At 40.7% G+C, this 17,600-nt stretch overlaps 1 protein-coding gene across 2 annotated transcripts in view; it reads right to left on the minus strand.

The window, feature by feature from the left end:
* PTPRG (protein tyrosine phosphatase receptor type G) overlaps nucleotides 1-17,600 on the minus strand; it is a 747,279-nt gene that overhangs the window by 225,915 nt on the left and 503,764 nt on the right. The window lies entirely within an intron of this gene.

A 17,600-nucleotide genomic window follows, 5' to 3' on the forward strand; every position in this document is an offset into this window, starting at 1 on the left:
CCAGGAGGCACACACTCAACCCACTACACTCTAATTCTGCCATTGCCTGTAGACAGAAAGATGTATGCACGCAGGACATAAGTCTGTGCAGTGCAAGGCTGTGTCCCTAGCACAGTGCTGCCCATTGTAAATACCAGTAATTTATTTCTGGAATGAATAAGATGAGTGGGAGCTCTAAGTGGCTTGAAGCAAGGACAGCCAAGTGATAAAGCCACAAACACTAACAAAGTCCATGCCATCTCTTGGAATAAATAACAAAATCAGTGGCAAGGAGGCTCAAGATACTGAAAGAATGAAGGAATTTAAACTGCTGGCGTAAATGCTCAGAAAGGTGCAAATACAAGCCAAAATCACTGTGAAATGGCCAAGTGACTCCAGGTATGGTTCTGCTAAATACAGATTATATTACTTTCTCTTTAATCTACAAGAAAGTCAAACCATTGTCTAAGTAACTCTGGCCTAAAATTTTAATACTCCAACAAAAGAAGATCTATTCATTTAAATTATGGAGAAAAATGATAAATATACATTGTATATATTACATTAAAATATATAACACAAACACTCTGGGTATTTTGTTTTCTCCTATTGAACAAAGTTTTTACTCCTAGTTACTTTTTAAAAGGATCATTGTTATTTTTTGTGAAAGTATTTTTTACATGTGATTAACATTTAAATCAGTAGACCTTAGAAGTAAAGCTGATTACCCTCTATAATGTGGGTGGGTCTCATGCAATCAGCTGAAGACCTGAGGTCTTTTTAAGAGGAAGGAATTCTGCCTCTACACTGCAACACAGATTGGGCTCAGGTTTCCAGCCTTTGAACTCAAGACTGCAATATTAACTCAGCTAGAGTAACTTAGCTAAAATTAATGAATTATAGGCCAGAGTTTGTGTGTGTGTGTGTGTGTGTGTGTGTGTTTGAACTCAAGACTGCAATATTAACTCAGCTAGAGTAACTTAGCTAAAATTAATGAATTATAGGCCAGAGTTTGTGTGTGTGTGTGTGTGTGTGTGTGTGTGTGAGAGAGAGAGAGAGAGAGAGAAAGACATCGATCCTATGGGGTCTCTTTCTCTGGAGAACCCTGACTAATATATCCCCTAAAATCATTACTGGGTGTGTCTGTGTATCACATTATAAAACCATTTTGCAGCTCGGTTACTTTTTGAGCTTTTTTGAGCTCCGAACTCTATCATCTTTTGTCACTTCTTCCTAACAAGTTTCTACCCCGGAGAATGTAGCCCATGTCACAAACCAGTTCACACACTTACAGCATACGGAAAAATATCCATAAAGTTGCCAGTATCAGATGAAGATCTAAGAGTATTTGCTATACAATAAGAACGGATTTGTATATTGAAGAGCCTGGAGATCTCTAAGGCCCAGTGTCCCCTTCTGTGAAACAGAGGTAATAGTCACACCTCACAGGGCTGTTGTAATACATTTTCACTAAGCGCTTGCTTTGCATAAGTAAAAACTGATGAAACAGCTCTCATTTTTCTCTTAGAGTATATCCTGATGACTTTCTTTATGACCAGAAGGGATACTTAAAGTAAGGTTCAAATAAACCATTTCCACAGGCCAGTCAACATCCCAGTAAGTCATGCCACAGGGTATGGCAAAGAAACCAGTGTGTGGTGTTCATTGGAAGAATATTTTTAGAAGAACCAAGCTCTGAAGAAGAATAGGTAGTGGGTATCTTTGCAGGCAAGGTGGCATTTAAATAAACATTCTGAAACATTTCCTTTATACAATATCATTAATCACAGAGTACACAAATCCTTAATTATTTCCTGTTTTCATTTGCCCTGTAACAGGGAATTATCTTCAACTACTTTACAGCAGGAATCCCCAGTTTTGGAGCAGAAAAAACTAAGGTGCACACTAGGGCTATGAGGCATATACTCAGGTGCCAGGATGTTTTTGAGATCTCTTTTAAAAGTCTCTGTGTGTAACTTGTTTATTCTGTTATATGTCTATTTATTAGCTGATTTGCAGGATTTCTGGTTCAGTGATGCATCTGATTAATCAAATAAATATTAAATGTTTGCACTTTTCCCTTGATAGGGAAGAGTTCAGGCTCTTGGTTGCAGTAGTAAGCTAAGTTTTTCAGTGATTTACTATGCATGATTCATGAGTTATTTCTTATAGCTCAGCGTAAGTTTGGGCACAAATGAAGTAGGCTGAGTCTGGCTATAGCTTGTCCGGATACCTTCACCGTGTACTCAGGAAGGAAGGTAGTAAGCTATAGCTTTCTTATTTAATAGTTACGTGACCTGATTGAAGTCAGTTATCCCCTCACTGAGCCTTAACATCTCCATGAGTAAACTGAATTAAAAATATGTCACTGGGTTACACTGAGGATTAAATAAAATAACTTGAGTAAAGGACCTTCCACTATGTCTGGCGCAGTCAGAACCACTGATTTACTTACATGTCTAAATATTAAAGGGGGAAAACAAGAAAGAAAAAACACCACCACATAAATTAGTGAAAGGGCTATTTGCAATATCCCCAAATTGGAACCTGCCTAAACACTAATCAATAATGGAATGGATAGGCAAATTGTGACACACAAAATGAAATACCTAGTGGAATGCACTACAACCACAGATAACAATATAGGCAAATCTCACAAACAAAGCTGAACCAGGTAAACCAGATTCAAACAAACAAAAAAACCAGTGCGATTTCATTGGAATGAAGTACAAAAACAGGAAAAACTAAAGCACTTAGAAGCCAGCACAGTGGTTACCCAGAGGTGGTAGTAACTGGACAAGGACATCTGCAGGTGCTAATACGTTATCTTGCAGATGTGGGCACTGGTTACAAGCATATGAAAATTCATCAGCTGTATACTTATATTTTTGTGATTTTTCTCCTTTACATACAGTACTTCAACAATGAATAAACAGAAATAGCAAAATACCTGTGCTGTTGAAACCAAGAGGAACAAAAGTATAACCTCACATAGTAACAGGGCTGAAGCAGGAGGATTCCTGGAACCAAGAAGTTTGAAACCAGCCTGAGAAACACAGTGAGACCTTATCTCAAAAAATAAAAAAATAAAAAATTAGCTGGGCATGATAGCATACACCAGTAGTTCTGGCTACTCGGGAGGCTGAGGCAGGAGGATCGCTTGAGCCCAGGAGTTCAAGGCTGCAGTAAGCTATGATTGCATCACTGCACTCCAACCTAGGTGACACAGTGAGACTCTGCTTCAATTAAAAACAAACAAACAAGCCAAAACAGAGCAGGGCCGAGTTTACTCTCCTGTTTTGCGCTCATTCCATTGAATATAAGCTACCTTAAACCTGACATTATGGTCAGATTGAACTTATCTGCTTGATGGAGCAAGTTCCAGCGACTGGCCTTAATACAGAGAATCCCTCCAGCCTAAGACCCAATAACTATTACAAGAGCCAAGCACTGCCCCTGCCTACCCTTTCCCAAGGCAGCCTCAAGCATAAAGCACTCAGGAGGGTTGCTTAAATGTACCCGATTCTGAACACTTTACATCAATTAATTCCTTAAATCAATACTACTATTTTCTAGGGGCGATACTCTTATTTCTCCTATTTTATACAAAAGGGAATTAAGGCTGAGATAGTAGGTCTTGTCTAAGAAGTAGTTAACTCTGGAACTAAGATCTAGGCATTTGCTTGTAGAGCCCATATACTTAAAGCTGTTCCACCATAGAACATCCTGACCAGAATTCCCATCAGCAATGAACTCTACCTGTTAGTTCTCTCTAGGGTCCTAGTATAAAGCTTCCAGAGCAGTGTTCCTAAGCTGGGGTGATTCTGTACCCCAGTGGAAATATGGCCACGTCCAGAGACATTTTTGGTTGTCACTCTTTGAGCAGGTGATAGGCATCTAGTGCAGAGGTCCCCAACCCCCTCATCTGTATTTACAGCTGCTCCTCATAGCTCACATTACTGACTGAGCTCTGCTTCCTGTCAGATCAGTGGCGCCATTAGATTCTCACAGGAGCAGAAACCCTATTATGAACTGCACATGCGAGGAATCCAGGCTGCACACTCCTAATGAGAATCTAATGCCTGATGATCTGTCACTGTCTCCCATCACCCCTGGCTGGGACCATCTAGTTGCAAGAAAACACACTCAGGGCTCCCATCGATTCTACATTATACAACTATACATTGTAAAATTATTTCATTATATATTACAATGTAATAATAATAGAAATAAAGTGCACAATAAATATAATGCAACTGACTCATCCTGAAACCATCGCCATCCCTGACAGGTTCTGTGGAAAAACTGTCTCCCACAAAACTGGTCCCTCATGCCAAAAAGGTTGGGGACCACTGATCTAGCACGTAGAGGCCAGGGGTGTGCCTAAACACCCCAATATGCATAGAAAAGTGCCCCACATCATGGGAGTTTCTCTGCGCCTACTCAGGCTCTGGAGGTTGACAGAAAAAAACAAAACAAAACAAAAGAATTATCTGCCCAAAATGTCCATAGTGCTGAGATGCAGAAACCCTGTCCCATACCCACTGTCAACATGAAACATTATCAGTGGGCATGGTAAAGCACTTTGTTTTTCTTTCCCTTTCACACTACTACTGAACTTCGAGGGGGAGGATCAAGTCTGCTGTGAGGGAGCTTGAAACTGGAAGAGCAGTTGATTTTTTTTTTTTTTTTGAGCCGGAGTCTCGCTCTGTCACCAAGCTGGAGTGCAGTGGCGCGATCTCAGCTCACTGCAACCTCCGCCTCCTGAGTCCAAGTGAGTCTCCTGCCTCTGCCTCCTGAGTAGCTGGGATTATAGGAATGCGCCATCACGCCCAGCTAATTATAGTAATTTTTAGTAGAGATGGGGTTTCACCATGTGAAGCAGGATGGTCTCGATCTCCTGACCTCATGAACTGCCCACCTCAGCCTCCCAAAGTGCTGGGTTTACAGGTATGAGCCACTGCGCCCAGCCAGGAGAGCACTTTTATCCCTATGCATAAACCAGTAACTTCAACTACTCTTGAGGTGACTGAAATGGCTTTTTTTTTTTTCTAATGAAACAACGTTTCCTTGCTTGCATGGCTATTTTATATACAAAGCTGGTTCTGAAATGCAGTGGAGCTTAACGCCTTGGACACAGTGGAGGGGGAGGGGTCCCTAGGTGCATCTGGAACTCATTTGTATTTCAAAAACACAAAAATCACTACCACGGTGTTTGTGCTCTTTGTAATATGAAACTTTTTAGAAATTGCTTTGTACTTGGGAGTAACAGCCACATGATTCACCATGAAATGAAGTCTGGAAAATCATTTTGGATAAATGGACCTATAAATTCAATAGAATTTCCATGACAACATAGACTGCAACACTCAGCCACAAATAAAAGGTTATAAATCATTCAAAACCAACTAGGAATCAGCAATATGTCTCCCATTTTAAAACAAGAAACCTGACATATAGTTTGTTACTTACTCAACCAAAGTTCACATTAGAGTTCTTTCCTCATTTCTGATATTGTCATAAGTTTTGGGGGAAATGATGATGTCATGAATTTGCAATTAAGCTAAACAAAATTAACACAGGTGTAGAGTTGGTTGTATTCCCTCCGCTTCTCCCAGCCAGAGACCTCCAAGAAAGCTTGTCACAAAAACAAGTTATGCTCTTTTATCTGGAAAACTGCAGTTTGCACTATACAGCTGAATGTTGCCACATCATGCTTCTCCGTAAGAAAAAGGTTGGTGCAAAACATTTCTAAGAACACACATCCAAGACAACTGGAGGCTTCCAAATGCTTCTGAGTTCTATAAATCCAAACCACACTCTTTAGTGTCCTTGGGAGAACCTCCGCAGTAAAATCTTTTTAAGGTTAGCTGGATCAACTGGTCTAGAACATCTGTTCTTTGAAACAGCTCTTCTGTTCCTGAGGTCATCTTATCATTTCTGATGGAGATCCCCTTACAAGAGGCTCTTCTGGATATTGTATCATGACCTCTCCCACTGGGAGGGTCCTTACAGAGCTAAGCACATAATAGGCACTCATTAAACAACTGTGGAATGAATGAATGAGTCGTTTCTCACACAGGAAAAGATGTCGCATTGCTCCACTGGGATTTTTTTTTTTTCTTATTATTCAGTATCCCTTAAAATAATCAACAGCTCTGGTCAGATGACTGATGAAAGGGGAAAAACCAATTTATGGAACTATGAATCTGGCTTCCAGCAGGACTGCAAGCCCCCTGAAAGACTGCTGAGGGTGGTACATGTATTCACTGAACAGTGTCCATCACTTTTCAACAATTCATATATCAGACAGACTTCTATGGTTCCATCTACAATCGCGAACTGAAAGACCCATTTTCAGCCCTGGTCTCATGTGGTACACAACCACAGACTTCACTGGAATCTTCGAGGGCTCCACAAGCCAGAAAGGTTAAAAATCACTACCCTCTAAAAAAATATGTAAACATGCCTCAATGAGCAGAAAGTCCCTTCTCTAAGACAGGTATCTAGAAGCAGTCCAAGCCAAACCATCCCCTGAAAAGATTACACACATTTTTTTACTCTAATCAACAGTGCAGGAGAACACCAATTTTCCTATACTATTCGTAACACTGGATTTATGGATCCTTCTTATTTTTTACCATTGGATGGATACTTCTGTTCTCATTTAAAAATTTTCAAACAAGGCTGGGCGTGGTGGCTCACACCTATAATCCCAGCACTTTGGGAGGCCAAGTTGGGAGGATCAGGAGGTCAGGAAATCAAGGCCACCCTGGCTAACACGGTGAAAGCCCATCTTTACTAAAAAATACAAAAAATCAGCTGGGTGCAGTGGCACGCGCCTGTAATCTCACTACTCAGGAGGCTGAGGCAGGAGAATTGCTTGAACAGGGGAGCCGGATGTTGCAGTGAGCCGAGATCGCACCATTACACTCCAGCCTGGGCAAGAAGAGTGAAACTCCGTCTCAAAAAAAAAAAAAAAAAAAAAAACCCAAATAACCAATAAGAATAAGAATCTTTACCTAGTTTTTTTCTAATGATTTCCTGTTTTATTATTTAAGGAGCTCTTTATTCAGAATATTAATACTTTGTCACAAGTGCTGCAAATACAAAGACAAATACACAAGTATCTTTGCCCCACCATTGATGGTATCAGGGGAAGAAAAACTTGATATGTGTAACACATAGAATGGTAAAAGAACCTATGGAGGGGGAAGGAAGAAATTAGGCACTAATTTGGGAGGCTGAGGCAGGAGGATTGCTTCAGGCCAGGAGTTCAAGACCAGCCTTGAAAGTTCTCAAGATATATTGTTAGAGGAGAAAATCAAGTTGCAAAACAAATACACTGTGATCACATTTGACTTTAAAAATGTCATATAACTCAGTAGTGTATGTGTTCTGTGTGTATATGCACAAATATATAGATCTAAGGCAAAGGAAAGCTCGTGTCTGGAAAAATAACACAAACAAATAGTAGTTTTCTCTGGGGAGAAGACTTGTATTGATTTGGGGCCAAGAAAGGTGCTTTATCACAACTGTTTAAAACACTTGCTGGCTCTAAAAATATAGCTCATCTGGAAAAACGTCTTCCTTGAAATGGGCAGAAAAAGAAAAATCAAGAAAGAAAAGAACAAAACCCAAACCCCACAGCTGCTATAAGAAGAAGAGGGTGAATCTAACAGATCCATTTAGGGACCCAACTCAGAAGACAGCCTCATCAGCAAACTGCTCGAAAGGAATGCATCCATCAGCCCCTAGCAACAGACAGCTCCACATCATGCAGGGTGTAATCTTCCTTTATTCCTGATCCCACTGTAACACAATTCACTCTTCGTGTATTTTTTACCACAATGAAACGCACAACTACTCAAGCTTACATTCCGAAGGCAACAAAGAAATAAAGAAAAGATTGAGGCCGGGTGAGGTGACTCACACCTAGAATCCCAGCATTTTGGGAGGATGAGGCAGGAGGATTGTTCGAGGCCAGCAGTTCAAGCGCCCAGCCTGGGCAACATAGCGATACTAGTTCTCTACAAAAAATATAAATAAATAAAAATGAAAATCGAGGTACTGTTTCAGATTTATGCAGAATTTAATTTACTTAACACAGCTGGTCTACTAAAAAGTGTATTTGTTTAGACTAACAATTTCCCACCTACCTAGCCATAAAATTACAGTGCGCACTATAATTTTACTTTATATAAACACAAAGTATTAATATTAATTCTCTCAGACCGTATCTTTGGTCAGAAGGACACCAGAGAATGAGAGAGCAAAACAAGGCTGCCCAAAGCTCGGCAAAGCACCAGTCTTCCTGATATATTGGTTAAAACCCAACAGGAATGATTCAGAGAGAGGCATTTTAGGAACTGGTTAAAGGCTTTAGCAGTAAAAAAGCATGGTGGGCTGCCACCATTGTAGCTTTGATCATAGTTCAAAATCCTTGGCTTAATGATCTTTCTATCAATTCTCTGGAAAATGTGGGTTTCAGAATCTCATAATCAGAGAAAACATATGATGGAGTGGAAAAGATAATAATTAGAAAATGAACATTCAAGTTCAAGCTCTGTCTCATATGGTGCTATAAGGGGTAAATCATTTAATTATTCAGGGTCCCCATTTCCAAATATGCAAAATTGAGATGATGCTTTTACATATATTTGAATGGTGACGACTTAAAACGAAGTTTGATGACTCAATATAACCTTACACTGGTTTGGGATTAGTATTTAACACCACAGAGCAAATAAGAATGCCACAAAATTGGTTGGGCTGGGTGGCTCATGCCTGTAATCCCAGCACTTTGGGAGGCTAAGGCGGGCGGATAGCTTGAGTTCAGAAGTTCGAGACCAGCCTGAGCAACATGGTGAAACCTTATTTCTACAAAAATTAACTGGGCATGGTGGCACATGCCTGTGGTCCATGCTACTTGGGAAGCTGAAGTAGGCGGGATCACTTGGGCCCAGCAAGAAGTCAGGCTGCAGTGAGCCATGACTGCACACCAGCCTAAGTAACACAATGAGATCCTGTCTTTAAAAAAAAAAAGCCATAAAATCTATGAGATGAGATCAACATTAGCTTCTTATTATTAGTATAATTATAATTTCTATAAAACTTTTCAAAAAATAGATGTCTCTGTTGAATTGCTCACTTGATAGGGAATTCATTTACTGTATGACTCAGATCAAGTCCCTTGTTAATTAGATTTTCCCATTTTCTTATTCCGTTTCATATGCTTCCCCCCCCAACATTTTATTATGAAAAAGTATTAAACATATCAGCAAAGCTGAAAGAACTTTGCTGTGAACACCTGTATACAACCCACCTAGATACCTCCCTTAACAGTTAAATGTACCTGCTTTATCAAACAACAGTTCATCCTGCTATCCATTCATTTAATCCCATACTACATTTTCTTTCTTTTTTTTTTTTTTTGAGACGGAGTTTCACTCTTGTTGCCTGGGCTGGAGTGCAATGGCGCAATCTCGGCTCACAGCAACCTTTGCCTCCCAGGTTCAAGCGATTCTCCTGCCTCAGCCTCCTGAGTAGCTGGGATTATAGGCACGCACCACCATGCCTGGCTACTTTTGTATTTTTAGTAGAGACAGGGTTTCTCCATGTTGGTCAAGCTGGTCTCGAATACCTGACCTCACGTTATTCACCCGCCTCGGCCTCCCAAAGTGCTGGGATCACAGGTGTGAGCTACCACGTCCAGCCTCCATCCTAAATTTTAACAAAAAATGTCATCAGCACTCTCCAACAGCCAGTCATTGTAAAAGCAGTTAACTTTGGCATCAAGAGAAAGCCAGGTAGCTGGGCACAGTGGCTCATGCCTGTAATCCTAACACTTTGGGAGGCCGAGGTGGGCACATCACCTGAGGTCATGAGTTCCAGACCAGCCTGGCCAACATGGTGAAACCCTGTTTCTACTAAAAATACAAAAATTAACTGGGTGTGGTAGCGTGCACCTATAATCCCAGCTACCCAGGAGACTGAGGCAGGAGAATCGCTGAAACCCGGAGGCAGAGGTTGCAGTGAGCTGAGATGGCTCTTCTACCTCTGGTCTGAGGCAATAGAGAGAGACTCCATCGAAAGAGAAAGAGAGAGAAAGAGAAAGAAAGAGAGACAGAAAGAGAGAGAAAGAAAGAAGGAAGGAAGGAAGGAAAGAGAAAGGAAGGAAGGAAGGAAGGAAGGAAGGAAGGAAGGAAGGAAGGAAGGAAGGAAAGGAAAGGAAAGGAAAGGAAAGGAAAGGAAAGGAAAGGAAAGGAAAGGAAAGGAAAGGAAAGGAAAGGAAAGGAAAGGAAAGGAAAGGAAAGGAAAGGAAAGGAAAGGAAAGGAAAGGAAAGGAAAGGAAAGGAAAGGAAAGGAAAGGAAAGGAAAGGAAAGGAAAGGAAAGGAAAGGAAAGGAAAGGAAAGAAAGGAAAGGAAGAGAAGGGAAGAGAAGGGAAGAGAAGGAAAAAGAAAGCCAAGCAATGTTTTCCAGGCTTTGGGTCCTGCTGGTTTGCAAAGGGGTTAATAACTTTATTAATGAGAGCATCTTGAGACTCTGATAGATAAATCTCAGCAGGGAACTGTTAGTAATTTGGAATAAAAATAGAGTTTAAAGGAGGGGATAAAAACAGCAAAATACCAAAACCATGACTTTATGAAGCCAAGAGTCTATCGGAGATAGTGTCAACCAATAATCAGGTTACAGAGTGGCTCCGTTCATGACCTATCTTGTTAGTAGATACAGAAAACATCCAGAGAGACTATACTTTAAATACAATCCTGCTCAAACATTTGTTTTTCTTATTTGTCTTGAATTTATAATACATAACAGTGAACACACTCAGAAGTCTGCCCAGGAAGTCTGGTTTGTAATTCCCAAATTTGAGATTTCAGCCACAATAGAAAGTTGTGCCCATTAAAAACTCCGACAAAAGCTTAATTTCAGAGAAGGTATTTTAAATCAAAGGATGCTAAAACAGGCAACCTTAGTTGAGATTTGATCAGTGTCACAAATGCTACAAGGGAGATTCAGGGATTTCAAGAAGCATTATTTATAATAGCAGAAGGATGCAGACACATTCATTGACAATTTAGGAGAATAATAACATAAATTAGGGTGTATCCACACTATGAAATATTATGCAGGTATTAGAAAGAACTATGTTGATTCTGTATCTGATATGCAAAAAAGCCAATGATAAGGCAAGTTATGGAACTCCATATATAATCATCCCATATTTCAGATAAAGGAATGATAAGGCAAGTTATGGAACTCCATATATAATCATCCCATATTTCAGATAAAGGAATGATAAGGCAAGTTATGGAACTCCATATATAATCATCCCATATTTCAGGTAAAGGAAAAAGCAGAGAAACACATACAGAGGGGGAAAACCTTAAACAATCTGTAAAATAGTTAACTTTGGTTACCTCTGAGAATTGAAAATGCAGGCAAGAATAGAGATAAAACAATGACTTCAATTTCTACTCCATGTCTTCAGTATTGTTTAAAGATTTATCAGGGAGAAGAATTTCTTTTGTAAATATTTGAAACAACAAGTACAAGACAACAACAACAAAGAAAGACTAAAACAAGAACTAAACAGCACAGGATGACAAGATTTCCTTTCAAACTTTACTGAATACTGATATACAGACAAAACAGTGCATAGCTGTAAGTGCAGTTGTGAGTGATCTCAATGAAGTCTCAGAGTGAGCACATCCATGTAACTGGCATCCCGATGAGGAAACAGAACGCTTCTTGCTCCTCCAGAAGCCCTGTGCAATCTCATCTGGTCATTACCCTCCAACCAAGAGTAACCATCTACTGACTTTCTATTTACCTATTACTGCTTGCGGGAAGTGTAACAGTAGCCAGTAGCCATCAAATTATAGTTCTTCAGTTTCCTTCTTAGGCTACAGCCACTAAGGGTGCAACTCATTCTCATCAAGATACAGGAAATCAGCAGGAAGCGTTTATTTCCTTCTTTTTTTTTTTTTCTTTCTTTTGTTTTGAGACAGGGTCTTACTCTGTCGCCCAGGCTGGAGTGTCGTGGTGTGACCATGGCTCACTGCGGCCTCGACCTCCTGGGCTCAAATGATCCTCCTGCCTGGGGAATAGCTGGGGCCACAGGCTTGTGCCATCATGCCCAGCTAATTTTTGTATTTTTTGTAGAGATGGTGTGTATTAATCTGTCCTCATGCTGCTAATAAAGACATACCCAAGACTGGTAATTTATAAAGGAAAGAGGTTTAATTGACTCACAGTTCAGCATGGCTGGGGAGGCCTCAGGAAACTTACAGTCATGGTGGAGTGGGAAGCAAACACATCCTTCTTCACATGGCAGCAGCAAGAAGTGCCAAGCAAAAGTGAGAAAAGCCCCTTATGAAACCAGATCTCGTGAAAACTCATTCACTATCACGAGAACAGCAGCATGGGGGTAACCGCCCCCATAATTCAACTACCTCCTACCAGATTCCTCCCACAACACGTGGGGATTATAGGAACTACAATTCAAGATGAGATTTAGGTGGGGATACAGTCAAACCATAACATGGGGTTTTGCCATGTTGCCCAGGCCGGTCTTGAACTCCTGGGCTCATGCAATCTGTCCACCTTGGCCTCCCAGAAAGGTGGGATTACAGGTGTGAGCCACTGCGCCCAGCCAACTCCTGACTTTCAACAGCAGAGATCTGTTTTCCTGACTAGATGGTTTTTAAGCTTATTCTAAACATGAGATTCTATGATGCTTTAAAACAAATCTCTTTCATACCAGGCGTTGGTCCACATTTCTTACAAGGTAAGATCAAAAGCTGAATTCTCATTCCTGATCTGTTTTATGCACAATGAGGGTTTGCGGTAATGAGATCAGTCTTCAGAGGGCAAGTTTCAGAGCTGTTTTCAACTTGACTGCTAGTAGGGGAATGGAATGGGGTTCTGAGGAACCAGAATTGGAGAGCGTCCAAGTCTAAGAATCATCTATTATTTTGTGAGTTCCACTTATGAAGGAGTCCCCTGGGACATGTGATTTGTGAAGATTAGGAAATTTTATCTTCGTGACAATTCTACATAGCGGGTGTTACTATGATCCCCATTTTAAAGACTGAGAAAAGGAATTTTAGGAAGGTTAAGAAACTGCTTCAAGAACATAGCTGGTATGCAGTTAGGGACCCAGTGACTCTACAATCTGTGCCCCTTCACAGCAGACCGGACACTTGGGGCTGGCGCTCCATCAGGCCAGACACTGGAGGATCATTCCCTTCTGCCTACCAAAAGCAGAGTTCTGTGGTAGAGTCCCCATCTCCTTCTGGTGTGACAATTGCTCATAAGCAAAGGGCAAGACACAGCAGGGATCGTAATGCAGTTTAGGGAAGAAAAAAGCCCTTCCCTTGGGATTAGAGCTCAATTTCAGTGGGTTCAGATCCTTTCTTCTTGGACCTAGTGTGACTCAACAACTGCCTTGATCAGAATTTAAGCCTAGTCCTATCTGCCGGATGCTGTTATCAACACTGAATTCAACCCGGTCCTTACTGCCTACTCGGGTTACGCTAACAACAGCACCTATACATGCACTGCTTCCCGGGACAGACCCACAGCCTGCACACTCAGGACATAAACTCCCCAGACCCATAAACACAAGGCAAGAATGAAGGTTGGCAGAATCCATAGACGACTTTCTGTAGATACCGACAAAAAGGTGTGTATGCGGGGGAGGCGGATGACAAGCTTTAGCATAAAAGGACTGACGCACTTAAAATGAACATCCAGCTGGGCGTGGTGGCTCACGCCTGTAATCCCAACACTTACAGAGACTGAGGTGGAAAGATCACTTGAGGTTAGGAGTTTCAGACAACCCTGGTCAACATAGCAAAACCCAGTCTCTAAATAAATAAATAAATAAATAAATAAATAAGCATCAAAATGTCATCATACCAGCGTTTCTTTCCCACCGTAAGGCAATTTATGTTCCCTTATAAGACTATTGAGGCAAGGTTAGGAATTAGGTTGTATTAGACACCACACAATAAGATAGCTTGGGTTAGGTACACACAATCTTCTATCCTGCTTTCTGAATTGTACAGAGAAACGCAATAAGGTTGGATCCATGGGCAATTGCATGCTAGAGGAAACACATCCATACATGCATTGCTGTGTTTTCAAAGAGGTCTCTGGTAGGGGTTATAGTTTTATTCAAAGCATTGTATTCCATCTGTAGCCCCAAGTTCTTGTCTAAGGGTTAGAGTATTGGGCTTTCTTATTTCTTGAAATGCCTACACCTGAAGTATTTTTAACATGCTAGCCCAATAATTCCTACCCACTGATTCCTCCATACAATCATCTATTTGTACTTCACGGAAATACCCTGTTTTTGTTTCCAGTCTGGGAGTAGAGAGTGGTGTAGAACTTAGAGCTCTCTGAGATTTCTGAGTCTTAAACAGCACATTAGGACCCATCTGGAGTTCTTGGGCATTACCTTTTTGGAATGTTAACGGCACGGCAGATGGATTTTTTTCTATTTTTTTTCTTTCTTTTTAAGCATTCTACTGGACTCCCAGACATCAGCACTGTAGCTCTCAGAGCTGCAAACCTGTCCAGGGCACTGCTTTGGCAGAGTTATTTTTGTTAGCTGGCATTCTTTGCAGTAAAGCTCAGAGTTCATTTTTCAGTTTTTTGAGCTGTGACCAGTGTACACAACCACATTACTGGCCTGGGGCCAAGAGAAAATGAACTGACTGATGTGTGGACATGATAACACCACCGTCTTAAGATGCAGATACTTGACGTGTCTCGGGAAACGGCATCTTTTGGGAGTGCCACAAGGCAGCCTACAGAAAAGTACTTCTTTTGAAACAAAAAAAGATGTACTTCTCCATCTTTGTGGAGATGAAGAATGGATGTGGGTAAGTCTTAAGTCAGAATTTCCAGACAATGTTCAATGGTTGGCTGAGATTGGCTGTGGCTTCCCACCATAAGCACCAGGGTTAAAAACCCAAAGGTGTAGCCAGGGTTAACTATCCCTGCCTTTCCTTCTCAGGTAAGTCCCATTAAAACTCTGATTTCAATTGCAAATGCCTCCCAAAATAGTTAAGTCAAAACATTGACTTTCAGTCTGCCATCAGAGTCATTTGCCTTTCTCTGGAAACACGGATAATCCTTGTTGTTCAGATGAAAGATCTTTACTTTTATCTCATGTTTATTCCAAAGCCACTATCTTGCTTTGTAAAAGTCAAGTTACGCAGACAGCATGCATAATGCACTTTCAGTCTTCAACTCTCCATTCCATCTGTGGACCTCCTTCTCGTGTCCATGAATGACACAGAGCCTCAAGGGAAGTTCAACAAAAACAGTTTGTCTTCCTCACACTTTGCCAGCAACCACCCTAAATAGACACAAAGTCTAGGCAAAGCACAGCAAGCGCCAGGCTGGCACAGTTTAGCCACATGCCATTCCTCCCTTTCTAAACCAGTGGTTCTCAAACTGCAGCGATCGTAATTACCCCAGGGGACATTTGGTAATGTCGCGGAATATTTCTGGTTGTCACAACTGTGTCAGGGTGCCACTGGCATCTATTACATCTTAGATATTTTAGGCCAAGAATACTATTTTACATCCTACAATGTACATGACATAACGAAGGCTTATTAAGCCCAAAATGCTGAGATTGAGATACAATGTTTTGTATTTAGACCAGGGGTGTCCAATCTTTTGGCTTCCCTAGGCCACAATGTTCAAAGAACTGTCTTGGGCCAGTGCTAATGATGTACTAAAAAAAAAAAAAAAAAAAATCTCATAATGTGTTAGGAAAGTTTACGAATTTGTGTTGGGCCACATTCAAAGCTCTCATGGGCTGCATGTGGTCCGTGGGCCACAGACTGGACAAACTCGACTTAGACTAAATAGAAGACCACTCCTGTACCCTTTGTACACAGAATGAGGCACATAACACATATCTCAGTGGAGAGCAAACACCTACAATTCCGTGAAAACTGGACTAACGCTTCTTACCAGGGCATATTCGAAGTCATTCCTGTCTGGATGAGATGTTCATATCCTGATATTTGCCTACTCATTGCTGAATTTAAAAATGTACAATATTCTTGGATATGAACGCATTTCCCTAATGTATAATGGCACAGTTGTCAGAGCCTTGGGCTATAGAGTCACATGTACTTGGATTTGAATTCTCTCTACTGCTTACTAGCTGAGTGAGCTTGGGGCAATGTTATGGTTTGAACTGTATCTTCCCAAAAGACTTTGAAGTCCTTATCCTCTGTATACCTATGACTGTCACCTTATTTGGAAAATTTAGAAACAGGGTCTTGATGCAGATGATCAAATTAAGATGAGGCCATTAGAATGAATCCCAATCCGACAGGACTGTATTCTTTAAAAATGAGGAAATGTGGATGCAGAGAAAGACAGGGAGAATGCCACACAAAGATGAAGGCAAGTGATGCATCTACAAGCCAAGAAATGTCCAAGATTGCCTGCAAACCACCAGAAACTAAGAGCAAAAGCACAAAAGAGATTCCTTCCCACAGCCCTCAGAAGGAACCAACCCTACTGACACCTTGATTTCAGACTTGTAGCCTCCAGAACTGTAAGACAACAAACATCTGCTGTTCTAAGCCACTCAGCTTGTGATCATTTGTCAAGGCAACCCTAGAAAATGAATACAGGGAACTTCACCTATGTCTAGGTTTTCTATATCTGAAAAACAGGATTGGATCTAACAAGCACCTAGTTATTGAGGTTGCTATGAAAAGCAATTGTGATAAAATAAAGCAGAGTGACTAGTCTGTGTTACAAGCTCAACAAACAGTAGCTGTTCTCTCATTAGCATGCCCAGCCTCAATGATTTAAGCCTTATTAGCAATATTTCTGTGATGCCTTTACCTTTTTTTCTGACACATTTTGCAACTTTAATCCAAAACGTAGAAAACTAAGTATGGTATCATCTTTAAAATGATGGTATAAAAATTATAATGGTATAATAATAGTTCTATATTAATTACTGCTTTAAATTTTGCAATGCAGTGAAAGCGTGGACTCAATTCCACTGATACTTGAAACATAATTGGACCTTAATTACAATATTAACTACAACAGCAATTTATGATGTGAGTGTATCAATTCAAAACAACCAGAAGCAGGAAAGCTTGAGATATAATTCTACCCGAAAAACTCCTACTCATCATCTTTCAAGATTCAAATTAAGTGCTACCTGCTACATGAATTATTTCCTGATTCCAAAGAGCAATCACTCCCCTGACTCATTTCCCCATGGAACCCTGAAAGTGGTGTCTACTTTTTGCTCCCAATAGCCTATAATTTCATCTTTATACCTCATCCATAAACTCATTCAGCAGAATACATGCCTCTCACATAAGTCCTGTATAGTGTGAAACCACATCTTTGAATTCCCTGTCACGCACTGCCGTACACTTCATAAATGAAGGAACAGTGCAGTTCTTTGAAGACTGCAAAACATAACTCAAAAAAGGTACAAAAACAAACATTTCCACTTCTGCTTCCATATCCAAATACCTGGAAGAATTCAAATGTCCCAAAGAAACACATGATTAGGCAGCTGCCTCAACCTCTATTGCTAACTTGCCTCTTGCTC

The sequence above is a fragment of the Chlorocebus sabaeus genome, chromosome 22, assembly GCF_047675955.1.
Source record: "Chlorocebus sabaeus isolate Y175 chromosome 22, mChlSab1.0.hap1, whole genome shotgun sequence".
NCBI classification, from domain to species: Eukaryota; Metazoa; Chordata; class Mammalia; order Primates; family Cercopithecidae; genus Chlorocebus; species Chlorocebus sabaeus.